General features: G+C 43.0%; 1 protein-coding gene across 22 annotated transcripts in view; it reads left to right on the forward strand.

The window, feature by feature from the left end:
- The window catches only part of TSPAN18 (tetraspanin 18), a 185,521-nt gene that overhangs the window by 73,571 nt on the left and 90,894 nt on the right, over window positions 1–21,056 (forward strand). Inside the window, exons 1-2 of one of the 22 annotated variants that reach the window (XM_086895019.1) lie at window positions 14,195–14,329; window positions 15,846–15,948. The exons of 18 other annotated variants lie outside the window; for them this stretch is intronic. The gene's annotated coding sequence lies outside the window, so the exon portion shown is untranslated. Of the gene's footprint in view, window positions 1–14,115; window positions 14,330–15,785; window positions 15,949–21,056 lie in introns of those variants that run through there. 3 more of the 22 variants (XM_086895020.1, XM_086895027.1, XM_086895033.1) reach the window with 3 other exon arrangements.

Here is a 21,056-nt window from a genome sequence, read left to right on the forward strand (position 1 = left end):
CAGCTCTGATTAGACACTGAAGAATTCTTTAATTCTCTTCATACTTATTAATGTTAGGAGCATTGTGCTGATAAAAGGTGTGGGGTTTTTTTCCATTGCTGTTACTACTTTTTCTTTGGCTCCCCTCCTCCCCAGACACTGCACTTATTCTTTAAGCTTTCACGTTGTCTTGTCTTATATAAACTTGGTTCCTTGGTTCTTGCTTTCAATTCATTCTTTTATCTTCTACAGCACTCAATGAATGCTTAAAAATAATAAATATTAATAATAGGGCTTTTTGAACCAGCAGGCTCTTTGCAGCTTAAACTCACCTTTTCCTGCTGCTTATCCCCTATTAGAAGTTGCTATAATCTGCAGATTGTAGCTGTAATAACTTCTGAAGCAGTGGCTGGGTTTGTGACAAGCGTAGGATTATAGCTCCAGGTGGGGAAGCGGCAGCAGGAACAGAGAACCTCAAAGGCACAAATATGTTGTTCCAGTTGAAATATTCTTAGCAATAAAGGAAGAGAAGCCAACAAAATTTAGTGTGGGAATAGAGCTATTTATCTAGGTTTCCATGGAGTGTCAGTGACCTATATAGGGTAATCCTGCACTGCACATAAAAATTGCTGTGTTTAGAAGTAGAAAAACATTCTTTCTGGAGAACACAGTTTAAGAAGATTGTACTTTTGGAAATTCTTTCAAGCCGCTTCATGGCAAGTGTCTTAAATCAGCAAGACCAGCTCTGACATACATCTGTGGTATCACTGTGTTTTCTTTGAATTCCTTGTGGAGACAGTTTTACCTCTCCTTACTACAGAAGAAAAAGATGCTGTCCGCCCCTGTGTGTAAAATTGACCACATAATGCACAGCCCAGGCTCCAAAGCTTTTGCCACACACACACATGTACACGCTCTTTCGGATATCAGCAACATTTTTACTGTCCCAGACTAAGGAATGAGTAAAGTAAACATGAAAGGAGAGAGTGAGGTTTTCCCACCATACCTCCTTTCCTCTGTTTAACAATGTAAACTACTGGAATACAAGAAGAAGTCAGAATCCTGAGTTTTCAGGGCAAATTTAACGAAACCTTGTTTGTTTCTCCTACGCCGTGTTGCAGTGACTCTACCTGGGGGAGATAAGCAGTTCCTAAGCAAGAACCTCTGTTGGGTGGGTTGCTTCCAGGCTTATGTCTTCAGCAGAAACCACACTGGTTGCTACTTTAGGCTAGGACTGGCTAGGAGCCTTCAAGGAAACAACATGCCTGCAGAAAATGCTGATTTATTGAAACCATTCCTGCTTTGTAAGAAAGGGTTGGTCTCCTCTTCCTTCTCGTTGGGTGAATTTCTTGCACATAGGATAGAATTTCTCAATCAAAACAGATAGGAGCCAAGTGGTTTGGGTTTTTCACCTATGCTGTCACAAATCCAAAACAGGGTCCTGAAAGCAGGTTTCCTAGAAATTCCTGGAATTGCCAGAAATTCCTGCCCTAACCACAGAACTGCTGTTCTAGAGCACGTGTATGAAGGATTCCAAGGTGTGTTCCAGATTTTCACCCCTATCTGAAATAAAAAAAATATTTAATGTCTCAAAAACTGTGGCTCCCTCCAAAAAACTGAGTTCCCATCCAGATGTCCTTGTGTCTCCTTCAGTGTTCTTGCTGTCTTTCCTCACTGGTTCTGCAGGTTTGTGTCTCCCCTGATGTGCTCTTACGGAGTACAGCAAAGAGTCTCTGAAGACCTCGGCAAAACAATCAGCTTGTCAGTGACAGGAGGGGAAAGACTGACCCTGAAGCACTGATGGTGTATTTTGTCAGGGTCAAGGCTGTACAAGGATATATAATTCCTAAACCACTGCTTCCTCTGAGGAATATTATTAGAAAATCACCTTAAGCCGCCAAGGAAAATATAGCTGAACACTGCTGATATGTTGGTGCCTGGGCCATTGTTGTTGGGCAGGGTGGGAAAAATAGTGCTTAGGGCAAGAGAGGAGCTGCTTGGAACAGCATGAAAGACTCTTGTGCTGGTTTGATTGCAGCGAGCTCAGCATAGACAAGGCTACCACATGGATCCAGTAATAGGCCTTTCTTCCAATTTCTTCTTTCTTGGTGTTTTATGGAGAGGAGGAGAAAGTCTTGATCCTTTCTTAATTCTCCTAGGAGAGTAAGGAGATAAGAAGAAGGAAGTCAAGAGGGGATCTCAGCTAAGCTGTGTGTGTGCTTAGTGAGGGTGTTTGTTCTCTGTGGTTGTGCTCTGCATCACCAAAGACCCTCAATCTGTTTATTCCAGTGCAGCTCAGCCCCCTGAGCCGTGATGTGCTCTGTGCTGCTTGGCTGCCAAGGGGACCTTTCAGAGGATCCCTCTGTTATAAAAGGTGGGATTGCAAAACTGAGGTGCTCACTCCAGTTCTGATTACATGGGAATGCCACTCTGCCTTTACTTTGTATTTTGTTCTTGCCATTTTTAGAAAAGTGGGGGGAAAAGGCTGAGGGTTGAAGCTTCATCAGTGCACAGACAAAGACAGTACACTCCTTTTAAAGGCAAAAACTTCCAAGCCCTTGCTGTGTAGTTGAGGTTTAAATAAGGGGAGTTTCCTGTTTCAGGGAAGCCAAATTCATCCTCAGATGGCCTCCACTAACCTGTTCTAAGAAGACGTGTTCATCTTGTGGTAGACGAGGAGTCTGAGCTTGCCCTTTTGGTTTCACCCCTCCTTTTCCTTCCAGTTAAATAAGGAGGCATAAGGTGTGTTTACAGCACACAGAGGCAGCAGTGGGAGGCCTGACCTAGTGGAAATCAGAACCAGGATTACCACACAGCTTATTTGGATCCACAGCAGTCAGGTCTGGAAATCATATAATGTCAAAGCAGTCCTGGATGTGAGATGAGCTCCACAGTGTCTGTCTGTCCGCAGAGATGCAGAGCCCAGTTACACAGTGTTTGAAACAACAAATTAAAACATCATAAACCTTGCTTTTATGGGGTATTTTTTGTAATAAACAGGCAATACTGATCTTAAAATAAAAGATGACACTAACATCTTAATATGTTTTTGCAAAAAAATTACCTAAGAAAATATTTCTCTTAAATTAATCAAGTTTAAGACCACTAGCACTGAAATGACAGCAGATTTCTAGCCTTGCTTATGGTTACAGGCATCAAAGGAACCTTTAAAGGAACCTCTAGGAGGCTGATTGCTAAGGTTCCCTAGATCCCCAGGAAGACAAAGGTAAGCTGCTACCTTTCTTCAGAGCGTTCAACTGTGCTCTCAATGATAACTGTAATTTTGAAGTTATATGAGGCCTTTTTAAGGACTGCACCTTTTGCCCTAAAAAGTAATTTTGCATCTTCTAATCACAGAATGATCTGCTTTGTATCCATGTCACGTCTTAATTCTGCCCATTTTTTAAGTATACCTACATTATTGGGAAAAGCAAGCTATTGATGTAAGAGTTCACTCTTTTCTTCTGAATCTGGGATAATGAATTGAAAAAAATAATAAATTAGGTTAGTCTGAAAATAGCTTCAGCAAGCTGAGGTCTAGGATGTATTTTTGAGCTGCACTCTACGTTTGTCCTGTTGAAATAAAGTCAGGCTGCACTAGGATAGTGTTGCAAAGGGTTTTCCATAACACAGAGCAGGGCTGCATGCTCCAGCTGCTCCCTGAGACTGCCTTGCAGAATCCTTTTTGTGGCTGGAGCTGTATTCTCCTGGACTTCAATGTCACTGTCTAGGACTTATGCAAAGCTGAAGAAGCCCAGGAGAAGCCATGTAATGGATCTGTTTTCCCTTAACATCCTACATGATTACATCTGTAGACCGTGCTTTAACAAGAAGCTACAATCTTCAGTTGTAATCCTTGATTCTTTGTGGAGTGTAGCAGTGTGGAGCAGGACCAAACACTGATTTTTTAAAACAGAATATGATTAAATGTAAAACTGCCTGAGTCTGGCTGTCTTGTAGCTTCATAGGTAACTCCTCATAGACAAGATTTGTTTCTCCCTTCCACCTTTCTGCTCTACTTTCCCTGAGCTTTATTCCTTGTGATGAACTCTGCCTAAGTAACGGCAGTATATCTTTTGTCCAGATACACTATTGCCTAGCAAGGAGATGAAACAGATGCAGTTGTTGGAACTGATGATAAGGTAATTTTCTCACCCTTCCAATAACTGCAAATGCATTTGAAAGAGGATTTGCAGTGCTGGTAGCATTTGCTGTTGTGTGTACACCCTGAGCTAGAAATCTGAGATTGACTGATGGATAATGAAACAGTGCACTGTGCCTGAAGGAACAGATTGGGCAGGCATCTGAACTATCCCTGGACTGGCCCACCAGAATGAGTCAGTTGCTCAGAATTTTTCTGGCAGATGCAGCCTCTCTGTTTCATGTCACAGTAATTATCTACCACTTGTTTATTGAGTGTCTGTGTGGTCCACGTTATCTGAGCATCTCACAGTTGCAAATGGATTGTATCTTTGTAGCACCTTTTTTGAGGCGGAGCATTCCCATTTTACTGATGTAAGTGGAATATAAATAACTTGCTGAGGGTACCATGGAAAACTTGTAGCACATTAGAAAATAAGAGAATAGTACCTACCCAAATTTTGCTCCTAGGAAAGATAGCTCAGGTTTGAAAAATGGGGAGGGAGTATTTCCTGTATCATAAGAAGATTTTTCCCAGCTAAATAAATGACATGCTCTCTGTGCTCTTGGAGCCAAATGTCCCAAGTAACTCAATGATATGTTGCTAAGGCCATTTCTTTTTTTGGCTGTGTTAATTGTGCATTTGTTAAATTTGGATAAGAACTTTTTCTCTGTAAATTGAGCTCTATTTGTGAGATGTTTGGAGTTGTTTTTTTTTCAGGGGGAGGTTAGGGGCAAGGCTTGGTTGGTTTTTTCTCATAGAAAATAAAAACCTTCTGAAGTTTTGGAAGGAATGGGGTTGGGGGTGGGAAAATTTTTACCTCAGCCAAAATAATCAATATTTCATGGTTTGGAATATGCATTAGAGTGTGGGATACTACAGGTGGTGACACTGAGATCTGAACCTTCTTTTCCACATTGTACTGCAGTGCATTCACTGCTACTCTGTCTTGCTGTTGAATGCCAACTTCTTGCCAGTTAAATTTCCTTAGAAATTTAGAAGCAGAAGTTCATTTTCCTTTGAGCAGACTGGTTTTTGCAAACTGCTTTCCCCCAGAAATAGTGTTTAGGAAGAGCATATAATCAGGCCTAAAAGCCCTTAACAAGTTAGTGACTCCTTGAGTCTTCCCCTTTAGTGGTGTCTGAGGAGTGATGTGGTCCTGAAGTATCTGCCTATTTCCACTGCAACAAACCTAATCAAAGCCACAAAGTGAGATGGCCTCTTCCTCTGCCCTGAGGCATTCCTGGGCGCTTCCTTGAGAAAGCAATTTGCTTTGGAGTTATTAAAACAGCACATGCTGTAAAAAAAAAAAAAAATAACTTCCCAGGCACAGGTGTGGAGCTGCTGAGTATTAATGCCAGTTGTGCGGTTCAAAATCACAGCTTTGTTCTCGAGATTGTAATAGTGTTAAAAAATTCAGCCTTGATCTTGATGAGAGCTCAAGTTCCTGAGCTTGGAATCAGGGTCAAGGTTTTTAATTTGCTCATTCTTCAGAAATACTGAGCACCTTCTGTGGCAGCTGAAATTAGTGGGAGCTGTGTGTACTCAGCATTTTGGAAGGAAAACAGCATGTGCATGTGTTGTGAGCTGTGATTTACAGCAGCCAGGATCTCTAGGGGTTTGCAGTATCTAATAAGGTGCCCCCTATAGTTGCTTCTTAATTAAGCCCCAGACACCTTACATGGCTTCTCTTGAACTTCAGGACTCTGCTTTTCTCGAGCATATTTGAGACTTCTAGCCTGGCAACTCCTTGGAGCTTTCTATTAAGGCATTAAGGGGAGGAAAACCAGTTGGTTGCCTCAAGCTGAGGGGGAAATGCTAGACTTGAAGGATTATCTCAGTGCAATGAATTTTAAAGACTTTTTGCTATACATGTTCGGAAAGCTATCAAAATGCTAATGGTTCTGCTGTCTTTTTTAACCCTTCCAAGGTATGGAGCTGATGGAGGGGAAGTGAGAATGATGCTATTCAACTCTGAAAGGACAGTTTGGTCAGAAATTAAGTTTTGATCAGCTTTTCATCTGCTAGCCACTTCTCCCAGTGACAAGGAGGACCGATGCACCCATCATTTGGATAGACCAATTCTGTATGAGCAGTTGAGCCCATCTGCAGGTGTGGTAGGCCAGGTTCTCCCTGAAACCAGCAGCCTGCAGGAAAGGCTAGCACATGGCTGAAGAGCACAGATTGGTGCCCCTCCTCCCTGTGCCCCAGTGTGTGGGACATGCCCGCAGTGCCAAGGGTGCCTCTGTTGTGGGGGAGGTCTGTCCCTGCCAGAGCTGCTCACCCAGATGTGTTGGTACCCAAGGGCACGGGATGGCCTGTCCTCCCTGCACACACGGAGCACAAATGTCCTACAGGAGCACAGGACACCAGTGCTTCACCAAGGAGACTGATTCTCCTGGGTGCCTTGCCTCGCCATCCTAAGCCAGGCAGGACATGGGCTCTGTGTGGACACAGGCTGGGAATGTTTTCTCCACGGCTGCCGTGAGCTGGGCAGCAAGGCTTGTCTGAGATACTGAGCAGGTTCTGGGTGTGCAGTGGCTGCTCTGCTGTTGCTGCCCTAAGTGGCTGGGCTGGTTAAGTCTGTGCAGGAGGCAGGCAGGCATATTCCTCTGGGGATACTATCTGTATCTCTGAGGAACTGTTGTTCCATTTATTTAGGTTTTTGGCTGAAGTTTTTGACGTGTTAGGAATATCTCATTCAACTCTATAGAGATTCTGTTATCGTTACCTTTAGAACCAGGTAAATACTTGGCTAGCCAATGATATAAATAACTGAAATTGTGTATTATTAGACCCATGAGACTCAGTTGTTTCTTTAGCTGTCTCTGAAATATGCTAGAGCAATGGGTCTGTCTGTGCTTATCTTTTTAATCAGGACTATCCAGGCAATTTTAGCCCTCAGGAGAGCCCGAATCACTGAGCTGCAGGGCTATCTAGGCCATTAAGCTTATGGCTTCCAGGTTTCTGTGAACCTGTAATGTGGCTTATTTATTATTTTTAAGGCATATTTACTGTTAAATACGAGCTGCCAGCTTATTTGAAATCTTCAAAGCATCAGTCTTTTCCATATTGCAGCTGAAGTGTTTGGTTGCCAACATGTATCACCTGGGGCAGGAGCGAGGGCAGGCAGTATGGAAAGGATTGCTGCAGGGATTTGTTTGGGGCTGGGACTAAGGAGACACTGGATGGAGCAGGGTAAAGAGGCTGGATAGCAGTGAGACACTGTGGAATAGGTTTGTCCTTTCTCATTTGACATGAGTTTGTTGAGGTATTGTATAGCTTGGGGTAGCTAAAATGGATTGGATAGAACATTTGGGAAGTCAACTTTAGGGAAAGCTTTTTTAATGTGGGTTGTTCTAAATAAGATGAAGATATGGCTGGTGCATGGTGCACTAAGCATCATGTTGACCATGGTTTCCTATTGGGTTTTCAGCAAATTTACTACTTTAGTTTGTGTATGTGTAAGAAAAAAATAGCTATTTACCCCACCCCCTTGTATTTTTTCCCATCATAGACATTTTCAGTTCACTTGCCAATCTCATGTATATCTAAAGGCTGTTTTCAGTGGACTCTTTCCTCTCTAATTCTTACATTTCTCAATGGGTGGCTTTAGGAATTGCAAACAATATTTTTTGCTGAGAAATGATTCCCCCTGATATTTTTGTGATCACTGTGAAAAAAGACAACTCTGCTTTTTTCTAATTCTTATTTTTCACAAAAAGTGCTTTTTGCTTAATCTTGAAAATTTAAGATTGCATGAATAAACAGGTGGCTCTTAATGTGTCCATAGTTGTTTTGCAGACATGAATTTTAAACTGTGCTACTTCTTTGCATTTTCCATTTGGATTTTTGTGTGTGCAAAGAGAAGGGAGCTCGAGCCACATTTTTCCACCACAATCCCTCCTTCCATGCTAGAAGATGAAGGTGTTGGCAGTGGGAAAAGTAGGATTTACAGTGGGGTGTAAGTACATGACATGTCAACGTCACTTCTCTGATTAAGTATGCGGGTAATCTCTGCTAAGCACAAATGCAAAACAAAATCCTCTGTTATGCCTGAAGAAATGTGCCCTGCAGAGTCAAGGCTTTTGGATGAGCCTGTGAAGCAGGTAGGCTAGCCAAAGGGACTGTGGGATATGCAGGCATGGTCTGTAAAGGGTATTTATTAGAAGGGAATGTGTCACCCTCTTTGATAGATGGCTTCTGCCTTTTTTTTTTTTTTTTTTACTTTTTTTTTCTTTTACATGCCTGCATAGTTTTAAAAAACTAAAATTCTCCTTTCTTTTGGCTGCATGAGGAAAGAAGGGGTGTGGAAGTGCTGGTTAACAGCAACCACAGTCTAAATCTTGCAAGTTGCCATCTTTCAGAAGTTGGCTGTGGATTCTCTGCATGCACTAGTCTGTGTTTCTGAGATGAGGAAAGTTGTAGAAGATGCAGCCATGACAGTAAAGAGGCAAAGTTCCCTATTTGCTCATACTGGACATATCTGTGCTCTCCTGTCAGAGAAGCTGAGGTTTAAAACATTGGAGTTGTTGTGCTCTGAAAGATTTGAATCTTCAGTGTAGCAGTAATTATTTCCACCAAGAATCTTTGTGTTTCCAGATTCCCAAGACTGAAGATACCTTACCCCAGGACATGTAGCAGCATGATGGGTAGAACACCTCCTGGGAAAGAGAAAGTTCTCAGTTCAAATATTGGCTTGAACTTTAGGCAAAAAGTCTATACGACCCAGTTTGCAGTATTCTAGAAGCCAGGCACTCAGTCAAATTGCTTGCTGGATGAGCTGTGGTTGTTGTCCATGTGTGTGGTCTTAGCCCATGGCAAAAGAAAGGTAATGCAATTTAACTAAGCTCTGTCCCTGCTAAATTAAATTACCTCACATCATCTGCAGGGGATGAGCATGCACAGGGAGTGTTACCACAGCTCAGCTGATGCTCAGCCTACTGCTAGTGCTGTGCACCACGACTTCCTTGGGATCTCCACTGGAGAGTCCCAGTGAGCAAGCAACAAGTAAAGCCAGTTCCAAGGAGAAGGAAATACAGCTGTGCCCCCATTTAGAGAAAGTAGTCCCTGAGTGTCATCACATCTTTAGTTTGGGAAGTTCAGGTGACTGATTGATGGAAATAGAGGTTTTCAGCAATTACTGTACTTACTAAAAATAAATAAATTGCCATTTTCCAGGAGATGTTGGCTCCCTTGCCTGTAGGGAGGTCCTTTTGCTTCTAACAGGCAGTGGTGCCAAATACATTTTTGTTCTCTTGGGAATGTGTTTCCTGAAAGATTCCTTTCATCTGCAATGAATTCTGTGCTTTAAACAAAGGAAATATAAATGGTTTTTCCCCCCAAGTATCTGTGAGAACTTCTTTGTAAATGAATTGAAATTGTCTCACTTGATAGCAGACCAAGCAGCAGTCTGTCCTCACTTTCAGTTGCTTTGTCTCTGAGATTGGTATTCCTTGTCTAGGAATGCCAAGGGGCAGTGAATGATCTGACCTTGCCATGGATGATGCAGAAAGCTTGGCAGCTCAGAGATGTGTCCAATTTGACTGCCATAATGGGATTTGAAAGGGAATTGGTGTAAAGAGATGTTAGAAAGGACGTAGGAATATCCACTTTGGCTCCTTGGCCTTTACACTAGGAAGAGACAACTTCAGCAAAAGCCTCTGTAGCCAGTCTGTGCCAGCTCAGCCTCAGGAGATCAAGAATTGCAGGTGATGCCTTTGTTCTGGTGGGCAGTGGGAAGACCTCTCCTTGGTCTGACCTGATCCCCTGGAGCTTGTAGCGTGAGGGTGGCAAGGTGGGCCATGCAGCTTCAGAACCTCTGGGAGGAGAGGGGAACAAGGGCTTGCTCAGAGGAAATGCCGAGTCTCTTGTCCCCAGAAACTTACCCTGGCAGTGGCCACGAGCATGGTGATGATGGGCAGTGCTTTCTGCAGTCCCAGTGGTTGTCATCTGGGTGGTTTGGTGCTGATGGGGTGATGCTGGCAGCACCTCTGCACTGTGATGATGGAGTCGGATCACAGGTGCTTCTGTGTCCTTGTGACACTGTTGTTCATCCTGTTTTCTTCCAAGCCAGGACTGAAATCTCCTGTTATTGACTGATAAAAGCTTTTGTGCTGAAAATTTCCCATTCACATAATCTCTCAGAAATCATCCCAGTGTGACAAACTCTCTTTCCAGCTCCAGTCTCTCTTTTGCTATGATTTTCTGTAAACCAGGGTTGGAATGTGTTTCTTAAACATACATGAAGTTTAGCATCTGTTGTTGGTGACACAGATCATTGCACATGGGAGAATGAACGTGCAAGTTCATGCACAACCTGCTTTTGCTTCACAATGAAGATGTGGTTAAATGGGAATTAGGATTAATACTGGATTTAAGATTCTCGTAGTTGGCTGGTAAAAGCCTAATCTCCTCAAAGGCTGCAGCAGGCTGGCAGCATTCAGCTCAAGGCCAATGTTGTTTGCAAGACCTGAAAGAAATTGAATTTTGATTCCTAGAGCACTTTAATCGTAGCCTTTCAAGACAGGGATGGGAAGAGCGTATTCTATCTCAAATGCAGCCTTTTAATTTCTTTAATGTGTGACAGTCACCTAGGCTTCTAGGTCTGATGGACGTTTGACAGTAATATTTCTCATTTCCTTTTGTAAAAGCTTAGGGATTCTGATTGATTTTAGAAGTGTATAAATTGCATTCTGAAAGTTGATATACCAAAGTCTCTGTATAGGCAGAGTGAGATAAATCCAAGCAGGGCAGCAAACACTTTCCAGTTTAAAGTGTTGAGAGTGCTAAATGTCTTTCAGGTAAGCAGGCTCAGGAGGCCATAGAAGTATGGAGCTCCTGGGTGTGATGTGGTCAGTTCAGTCCAGCCTGGTTTGTTTTTTGCTGAGGTAGAGATGACTGCTGAGAAATGCATTGCTGAGTCTGCACATGACCTAAAATGAATCACTGCATTTGACATTAAGGCCCGTGTTGGAAAATAACATGTTTTAACCTGAAAGTGTTGATGCTTCTCCTGTTTATTGTGGCTGCAATTTTTCTGTGTACCTAGTCTTTTCCAAAAGTCAGACATTTGGTTATCTAAATAATTTGGTTTTCAGTTAAATCTTAAGGTAGTCTTTATGTAGGCTTAGTCCTGCATAGTCAAACAGGACAGAGGTGTGTAAAGATTGCCTGAATAGCTACTTCTGATTCCTTATTCCCAGCTTTCTCCTTGGTAGCAGTTTTGATTGCCTCTGCCCAACCACTGAGAGCTGCCCTTTGCAAAATGCTTTTCTATCTGTATTGCTGCTAGTGATAGCCTGGCAAAGTGTGTCTGCTTTCCCTTTTTTTTTAAATCAACAGCCCATGCTGCAGATGGGTCCCCTTTACAGGGGGTGTCAGAGATCTCTACAGTATGACCATGGACACCACTGTCAGTGGAGCTCTGAGCCACGAGGGTGGAAGGAGCAGAGACACATTGGCTAGATTGGAGTTGAAGGCTTGTGGAATGCTGCTGATATGATTCAATATCCATGTTGCTAACAAGAATGACTTTTCTGCAGAGGTGGTGATGAAGTGCCTTTAACTATACCTGAATGCAGCCTTATCAGTTTGTTTTTTCTCAAGCCTACTTATTCGAACTCCACCTAGATAGATTTCTTTGGATTGCTTCTCTTTCTTTCTGTGCTGGTCCTCCTTGCTTAGGTTGCATTTCCTCTGACTCTTGCCTTGTGTAGAACCTCTTATCAAATAATCCTATTAATCTTTTTAGTAATCTGTAAAACACTTACCATCAAGCAGGACATTTTTCTGAGGTATGCAGTTTCCTTGCATATCTTAAGTCACCTGGCTCTCAGCATGTGAAATTGAGGAATGCACTGAAGGTTGTTCTTTCCAAGGCTCCGGGCCCACAGGATAATCTGATTAAAATTTGAAAGACAGTGACTTTATTTAATTTAATAATGCATATCTCTGTCCCCATTGTTCTCGGAGTTAAAGGGAGCATCTCAAACATTAGGCCAACTGGAATTCAGGTCTCTGCAGGGGCTCTCAAGTCCCTTAAAGAACAAGCTGGTTGAGGTCATGTTGGGAAAATGTCTGTTCTGTTTTATAACAGCCATAAGCCAGGAAAGTCTTTGGTCTTTCAGCTCTATTCTCTTTACTCTTCAACAGAGATTAAAGGTAAGGAACAGTGGATAGAGAGGAAACCTAGGCAAGCCTGGCATTGAGCAGCAAAGATTAGTAGAGATGCATGAACCATCACAAGAAGGTTTATTTTGGTTGGCAAAAAGCATCCAGCTTTCACTGACTGTAAGAGACCTTATCCCTCTGCAGAAGTGAAACAGCTTGTTTTAAGGCATGCAGCAATTCATAGAAGTGCCTTGTGAGCATCTTAAAACTGCTATTTTGTTTGGTTTTGTTTTGTTTTCACTGGTTAGAAGGTTTGGTCTGTAGTTTTTCTGGTGTGTGGTGGGAGGTGGCAAAGACTGCTTAGAACAGCAGTGTGTAATCAGACAGTGCCATGCTGGGCAAAGCCTGGGGATTTCTAAGCCTGTAAAAATTCAGGAGAACATGCATTAATGCTATTGCTTGTTGTTGTAGCCTCTAGCAAGCATTAAATCCCTCTGAATAGAAATAGGGGTGAAGGGGAATATCTGATAACTTCAGCTTTTTATCAGTTGTACAAATTACTTGGAGAAGAGCAAGCACAGGCACAGTGTTTAAAAAAAAGAAAAAAAGAAACAAACAGCAATCAAACAAAAAAAAAAATCATGCCAACAGGAACAACAAAATCCTCTCGACACTGTCAGGATGTGTCTACAGAGATGTTACAGGTTTTTATGCTGGCTGAACTATGCAAGGGGGAAAAATGTGCCATGCTGACCTGTAGTTGCATCCTGCCACTATTTGAAGCCAAGGAATTTTTGATTGCTGTTTTGGCCAATGCCTTGGCATTATAATAAAGCAATTGTGCTGGTAGAGATGAATGGATGTGAATAAACTTGTGTCCTGCTCCTGGTACCTTAGAGGGCCCAGTGACAGAAATGCATGTTATGACTCCACAGTATCAATTTCTTACTATTCCTTCAATGAGTCCACTCTGTGCTCAGCACTGAGACTGACAGAGGCCCTTCACCAGCACTGAAGCTGCACCTCGAAGCTAAATCTGCTCAGCACAGATCTCACTGATGGTGCTGTGCTTTTCAAAGCGTTTGGAAGGCTTGTGGAAGGCCAGCCAACATCACCACCACTTTTTCTTTCAGATTCCCCAAGCGTGGCCAGGAATGCGCAGCCCCTGCACTCTGCCGTGCCCTGGCCAGCCCGGTGTTTTGTTGCAGATGAATGTGGTGGGATGTTCTGTAAACATCGCTGTGTGTCCTGGTGCTGAATGTTTGCGAGCTGTTTGAGCAGCGTTACTCATTTATCCCCCAGCCCCTCCAAGATCAGCTTCTGCCTTATCACTCCTGATAAGCTGGTGTGTGATCTGAGGCAGAGCCATCAGCCAGAAGCCAAGGCAGGCAGGAGTCCCAAGTGCATAGTTTGGGGGCAGCTCGGTTTCTTTCCTGATAAGCCTGTGCCTCTTGCGGCAGTACAGTGCACACTCCTTTTAAACTGTAATCATAATCCTCTTTGCAGCCGGCGCTGCTATCCCCACAGGAAGCATTAGCAATATCACAAAGTGTGGAGACTTCATTGTTTTCCCCTAATCTGCAAAGGGAACTGAGACAAGACAGAGGAAACTTTAACCTATTCCATGCCTCAGTGGCAAATAATTAGTTTCTTACTGAGTGAGAAAACGGGGGAAGCCTCTTAGTTGAGATAAAGTAAGCGCAAGGCTCTCGGGCTTATCTTGCTCTGTGGAATTCGGGGAAGGACACGTCCTTGAATTCGCCTGTCTGGCGTGCCCAGATTTTGTGCTTGGGAGTAATGAGTCTATTACAGCTGCCCTAAGTGATTGCTGGGTATGAGACACCTCTTGCCAGGAAATGCAGTAGCCACGCTTTTGTTTAAATGAACAAAAGGCTCTGGATGCTTAATAATGTGCAAATTTGGGTGGGTGGGATATGGAGAAGGTTAATAGGGCAGGCTAACAGAGGAGGAGCTGAGTTTGAGAGAGAAGGAGAGGAACGCCGAAGACATGGCAGCAGACAGAAAGAAGCAAAACAGGAAAAGCAGCCCCCTTTTTGCCATGTTAAAGTTAACTTAGTCCCCAGTGTCATTTTTGGGGTAAGTGCGAGCTGCGTCCGATGAAATAACATTTTCGGCCATGGGAGAGGTCAGAGTGCAGCTCCGAGAGCTGTCGGTGTGCAAGTCTGAGTGCTGGGTAAGGGCTGTCCAGACACGGACCCAGCACAAGGAGTGACTGTGGGAGTGCTTTTGTGGTGGGAATTCACCTTGGCTCAATGCTTGACCTTTGCACAACTCTTCTTAGCAAGCTGCCTGTCATGAAATTTTTCTTGTCATGCTTGGGTCTGAGGCTGGGCTGTGTTTTTTGTGAAAAGGAAAAGCTGCAGTGGGAGGAGATGCCCTGGCCTGGCACGGGGAGCACAGATCTGGGATGGTGAATGGTCTGCTTGCACTGTGCTAATGTGAAAGTCCTTTAATCCCAAATATGACAAGAGCAAAGGAACAAAAGAAAACGCTCTCAAAAATAACATGAGATAAGGATCTGGAGAATTTGCTTTTTATTTTGCTCAAGAGTCCCTGGAGACTTCTTCTTTTAAGGGAAGAAATGCAGCTTTCAAGGTCGAGCTTTTTTTTTTTTTTAATATTCTCCCCCAACCCCTCCCACCCCTCCCTTTTACTTCAGACTTCAAAGGCAGTCAGCTGAGATCTTCTTAGGAATGTTACATCTGTTCAGAGCAAACATGGATTGGTGGAAATTCTTCCTCCAAAGTGTCTGAAATTTGTACACGAATTTTCTCGAGGTTGTGGTAAGCAAAACACAACCTCAGTGGGCTCAGGGCTGAATGATGCACAGTAGTGAAGGGTGGAATTCCAGCAAGTGAGAGTAGTGTTCTGCAGAGGCATTTAATTTAGACAGCAGTGTGTTGGTTTCTTTTTCAAATGGTTTAATGTCAGTTGCTTTCAATAAAATTCTTTCAGAAATTGAAACTGAATGGACTGAAGTGTGAGCTAATGCTTGGGAGGTCCTCCTCAAACTTCTGGCTTGTGCTAGCTGTCTACCTGCTGGCATACCTGCCTTGTCCTTTCACTTTCAGTCTTAATCTGTGTCTATCAAAGACTGAAATCAAAATTTTGCTTTTTGTGTCTAGTGCTTACCTACTGGTCCTTTACCAGCTGATCCAAAACCTCTCGGTGGTGGAGGGGCTTTGGATCAGGCACTTGGTATGACACAGAAAAATGTCAGTGTAAGCTTGGAGGATATAGCAGGTGGGTGTAGGAACTGGAATTATTTTAACACTGCTTTGCCTGCAATGGATGGGAATTTATTGCTGATTTTGATGAAAGCTGATGTGTGGCTTTGCTGGGAACATTTGGAAATCCTCTCCACAGTAGGATTTATGGACATGATCAGGTCCCAGACAGCCTTGTGCATAACTGCCTCTTCACATCACAAAAGTGTAACTGAACTGTAAATGGTTTTCACACCAATTATTTCCCTCTTGTTTTTGAATAGAACCGGGAGGGGGGTTGTTTATCCCATTTCCCTGGTGCAGCTGAAACTCAGAGCAGCAAGCTTGTGCTGAAGCTGTTGTTTCCTCTGCATGTTTCCCATAAGGAGGCCAAGGAGTGTGAGATTTGTGATTCAGTGTGTGGCTTTGTCACATGCCTACCCAGGCTGAAGATGATAGATATCTTGGTGCTGTCTCACTTCAGGTTGGGTAAGTATATTTTGTTTGTTGCTTTTGTAGGATTTTCCTTTAAGTTGGGCTTCTTAAATGAAGAGCAGCAATATTTAAGCTTCTGTGTAAATAAGCAGAGAATCCTGGCTTCATCTTGTCTAATCTGTTTAACCTTCATCAACCCAAATATTTACTTACTCTAGGCATTGAATATCCAGGCTGTTTAATTCTGATGCTAAAATTCATGCCCTGAGAATGCTGTAGATTGACTAATCCTGCAGAATTCCCAAAATCCCTGTCTGTATAAATAAACTTCCTATATGAAGGATTATAACTAAATGCCATGAATTCAGATCAGCAAAGCAGAAGTACAGCAGTTGGCCCATTTCTTCTGCTGCTTACTTATGTATTTTTATAAGGTTATTCATCTTAGTCTAAAGAGATGTGTAAAGAAAACTGCAAATACTGAAGCATGATGTTGTCATATAGTGTATGAAGAAAGTTTAACCCTCTGCCTTTTATCAGTTTTCAAATCACCATCAGCTTGATTTACGGAGACTGTTGGAATTGTTATTCCTTTTGGGTATGGCCTTTCCTGTGAATCTGTGGGGATTTTTTGTCTTTGACTTCTTCGTGCAATGTAAAGAGCTCATTAAACAGTATCAGAGATACAAAATTTGTGGCTCAGTTGCTGAAGGCATCCCCACCCCTCCACAGGGACATTCCCCCAGCTGCAGAGCAGAGCCCACAGCATCTGGATTTATCAGCGCTGACATCTCAAGACTGGTGTGCTGTGTCCACTGCAGGCAGCACTTCCAAGACCCCTGTGTAAGCCTGTTGGTGTAGGCATGGTGCAAGCAACCTTCTGAGCAGCTAGGCTTCTGTCCTGTTACTGCATTAATTATCTGTCTTTGTGACAGACTGAAATGCAGACTTATTTGGGATCCTTGTTTTGGAGAAGTTCTGTAAATATCCCATCCTGTTGCCCTGACTATTACTGGACGTTGTTCCAGAGTTATGAAGGCTGTAAAGCACCCAGGGGACAGGAGTTAATTTGGCTATTTTAAATGGAATAACTAAAAACAACGAGAACAAGTTACAGAAGTACAATCAAAACTGTTTACAGAGGACTTCACAACAGCACTGATCATTAGGTTCATGAGAGGTTAACGTGTACTATCTGAGAATTTTGAGAGTAGACTTGCAAAAATTAAATAACAGGATAGCCAGCATGATGGAATTGTTCCTTATTGGCAGGGAAGGGTCCCGGCCAGTTTTGCTGTTTTTTGCTTACAAGAATTCTGTGTAGCAGTTGGATACTAGAAGGAAGAAATTGCTCAGCTGCTGCAATATCAGGAACATGTCTAGCCTGGAACATGTGCTCTTCATGGCCACTGGGTCCTGACAGATAATTCTGTTTTCTGCAAAAGGGCTAGAACTAGGGGAAGAATTGCACCTCATTTTATGTGCCAACAGCCTCTGTGGGGAAATTCCTTCTCAGTTCCATGCTGGGTTAGTCAGAATTTACAGTGTATCTGGGTAAGAATCACTGCAGTTAGGCTGCTAATCTCATTTCTGTCCTCAGATAAGATTGTTATCAGAGTAATTGTCTGTTTGCTCCCCCTTCTCAGTCTAATCAGAGTGGATTGTGCCAATACCTCCTGGTGCAGAGGAACTTGGATGTTGATTGCCCTCAAAAGAAAGAGAAAATCCTCAGTGTATATTTAATGTAAACTTTGGTTTTGTTACATGTTCACAGGAAAATCATCTGGAAATAACTTGCTCAGACGTGTCTTGGGCTTTTCATAGCAACATATTTGCTCTTGTTTAAAGTCTAGGTTTAGTCAGGCAAGTGCATGTAGTGCATGCTGTGGTGAGTTTTTCAAAAGATAATGCTGTGCACCAGCAAAACTGGTATTTTCTCAAGCCCTGGGATAGAGCAAGTTCATGTCTGCAGAGAATGCATACTCTAAGGTGCTCCAGCCAGCAAATAAATCTGAACAATTAATGCCTTTTTGCCTTATTTCAAAGCAAATTGCAGAAGTGGGTGGATTTTGCTGGTGGGTATAAAGGAGACGTAAAGATATTAACTTTTCATATATCTTTCAAGTTGTGACTAGAACTTGTCTCTTGATGTGCTTACCTGAGGAGCTGTGCTTTTTTGGTGTCTTTGTAGAAGTGAGCACAGCACAGGTAATGCAGCACTCCAGTGAGACACAGAAATGATGTGTGCTGCCCATGTTAAACGGGTTACAAAAGTGAGACACTGATGTACCATGGGCTGCCGTGGGAATTGCCAAAGCTGTGTAGGTAGGGTCTGTGCCAGAGCCAGCATTGCTAGTGATTTCTGGTCTGGATTACCATCACCCAGCTCCAGCCACCAGCACTGTATGAAAAGCAAGACATAGTCCTGCCCTTAGTGGTGTTGGTACTGTAGAGATGCTGTCTGGCGTGATCAGACCTGTATCCCTGGATAGTCTGAGGGATCTCTAGGGCTTTTGAGTGTGATACCTAAAGCAAGCTCAAAGGGAAAGGGCATACAGCTGAAGAGAGAGCTCAGAGCTGCTGAACTTGCATGGCTTCTGTGTGAGAACGGCTGAGACTGTCTGATTCAATCAGGCTTGAAGGATGTCGAATGAAGCAGGTTCTTTCAGGCACAGGCAAATGTCATCTTGGGGACCTTGAATGTGGTACAGCCACAGCTGCTTCTAGCCTAATGTGTGCTTGGTGTGCTTAGTGTGGATATTCTCTAAAAGTTTTATTGCATATTTTGCTGCTTCCTGCTCCATTAGACTTCAAATCACTAATTGTAGTGGTAGTTTAATGGTTACAATGTTCCTTTTAGCAGAAACTGGAACCACTTTCCATTTGCTGGAAGACTTAACTGATGTTGCTTTCTGTACCAAGAGAGAGACTTGCAGAAACAGAGGAAGAGAAATAAAGAAGCTGTTTTTACCTTTGCCTATATTGCACTGAAGAGGTGCCAGAGACAAGGTTTAGAAAAGTGTTTCTGGAACTGGAAGTAATACAACGACATCAGGACAAGCAGTAAATAGAGCCTTAGATATGCAGGATGGTGTTGCCATCCTGCTGCCTGCAGAACTTGAGTTCATCTCCACACAAAGCTGCAATATCCCCTTACTCAGACCTAGCTGTGGTGTGTTTGATTTGGGCCTGCTTCACGTGCCACAGATATCAGTGCCCAGCAGGAGAACTTGTGGTCTTGAAGGCCCCTTCGTATGGTTTGTGGCCTCATGCAAAGGAATTTTTTTTGTTGTTTTTTTACCCTTTCTCCATTACATGTTTTTTTACCCTTTCTCCATTGCTTCTTATGGTTTTTGTTGTGAATATATTTTGTTTTTTTCACTTGAAGCATATTTTTGGCATCCCTTGGTCCTTTAATGGGCTCACATGTTATCAGACATCACAGCTCTACGTACATTAACTGTGCTTTGTTATCTGGATTTCTTTGTGAACCATTCATATTCCAGGATCTTGTCTCCAGCTGTTCTTTTTCTGTAATGATCCTGAGGAGAGTGTTGCAATTTACTCAGCTACTTCTGCTGGCATAGCACTCCGGAGCCATCCGTGATTGGATGCACCTCTCCCCATGCTGTGGTGCTGAGGGTGAAGCTGCACATTAAGGAGCTGTTGGCTGATTTATGGAAAGCACGCTTTTGGAGGCTGGGAGCAGATTTCTCTGGAGGGGCTGGTGAGCTGTAGTCCCTGCCTGCTCCCTTTCTCCAGCGTTAGCCCTGTGCAGTGCCAGCGGTGCAGGATATCACCCTGGCTCTGCTCCCTCACCTCCCTCAGCTCATGGCTCCATCTGCCCTGTTTAATGCTACCCTCCCATCTTGCACCCATGGTTCTGCTTGTTCAGTCCACAGCAATGATTTTTTGAAGCCATAACTCTAAATATCTGTCTATAACCCACTCATGCTGGACCTTGGGCTGGCCCACCAGTTTTCAGAGTGATAAGTCACAGTTATTCTTTAGCAAAATTGCAAGGCTGGTCTTTGACTCCTTTAAGGTACCTGTCCCTGTCTAATCTGGGCATTCTCTGATGAGTGGGGTCTACCTTGAAAATTTATGGAAGTGCTTAATTAAACCAAACACTAGCAAAATAAGTATAGCATCAATCTATCACAAGTTACTACTATGGCTTTCGTCAGCTACCATAAAAAGCTTTTCTAGACTCTATTAACAAGTGAGCACAAGAGATGTCACCAAGCTGTCAGGCCCAGACTGTCAGCCTGGTCTTGCCATGCTCAGGAGTACATGATGTGACTGAGGAGTTCCTCTATCAGAGTTGATCTGAGGACAAATCTCCTCTTTGACGCCTCCAACTGCTATGCTGCCTTTCAGTAGCAGTTGGAGAGGTTGAGGTAGTTGAGATTCACCATAAACTAGTTCTGCTCAGCTATAAGAATAACCATGCATAGTGTGAACACGGGTAACAAGTCAATAGTTTTAAGAGAGATCACATAGAGAGATGTATTGTTGAGGCCAACAACAAATCCATGTGGGAAGCTTAGTATCAAAGGGCAAAAAATAAAAGAAAAAGAAGAAATATTTTACTTGTAACCTCTTAGATGGGTTCCAAGATTTGTCTCAATTTTTTTATGGGTCTTCAATTGTCTATGCTAATGATCTTTATTTGGTTGGATTAATCCTCAGAAGCTCTGTACAAACTATGGACTAACTTTGCATACATACACACCATTTCAGTTAAGATGGCTCCAGCTTGGAAATTGGTATAAGAACTACAGCTGATTTCAGTGAGAGATGTGGAAGGCACTGGCCTGCTTTTGAAAGAGAACTCCAGCAGAATTTATTTTGTGTAGATGGGCACTTGAGTCCTACAGGATGCTTCCACCACAGAAATTGCTTTTTGCCCTTAAAGCATAAAGGTCAGGAGAGAGGAAATAAGTTTTTAACTAATTAAAGGAGGCATCAACAGCACATGGGAAAACACACCTAACAGAAAATGGTTCAGGTGATCTGGGAAGTCAGGATTCCTTTGAAGTGAAGCCAAATGTAAACTTTCTGGTTAAAACGTGTCACGGTCTTTCCAGGGCAGAGTTTCTAGCCTTGCTTCCTATTAAGCACATCATGTTGTGAATATTTAAGGCTGGCTTGTGCCTTTG

This window comes from Cyanistes caeruleus, chromosome 6, assembly GCF_971803275.1.
Source record: "Cyanistes caeruleus chromosome 6, bCyaCae1.hap1.1, whole genome shotgun sequence".
NCBI lineage: Eukaryota > Metazoa > Chordata > Aves > Passeriformes > Paridae > Cyanistes > Cyanistes caeruleus.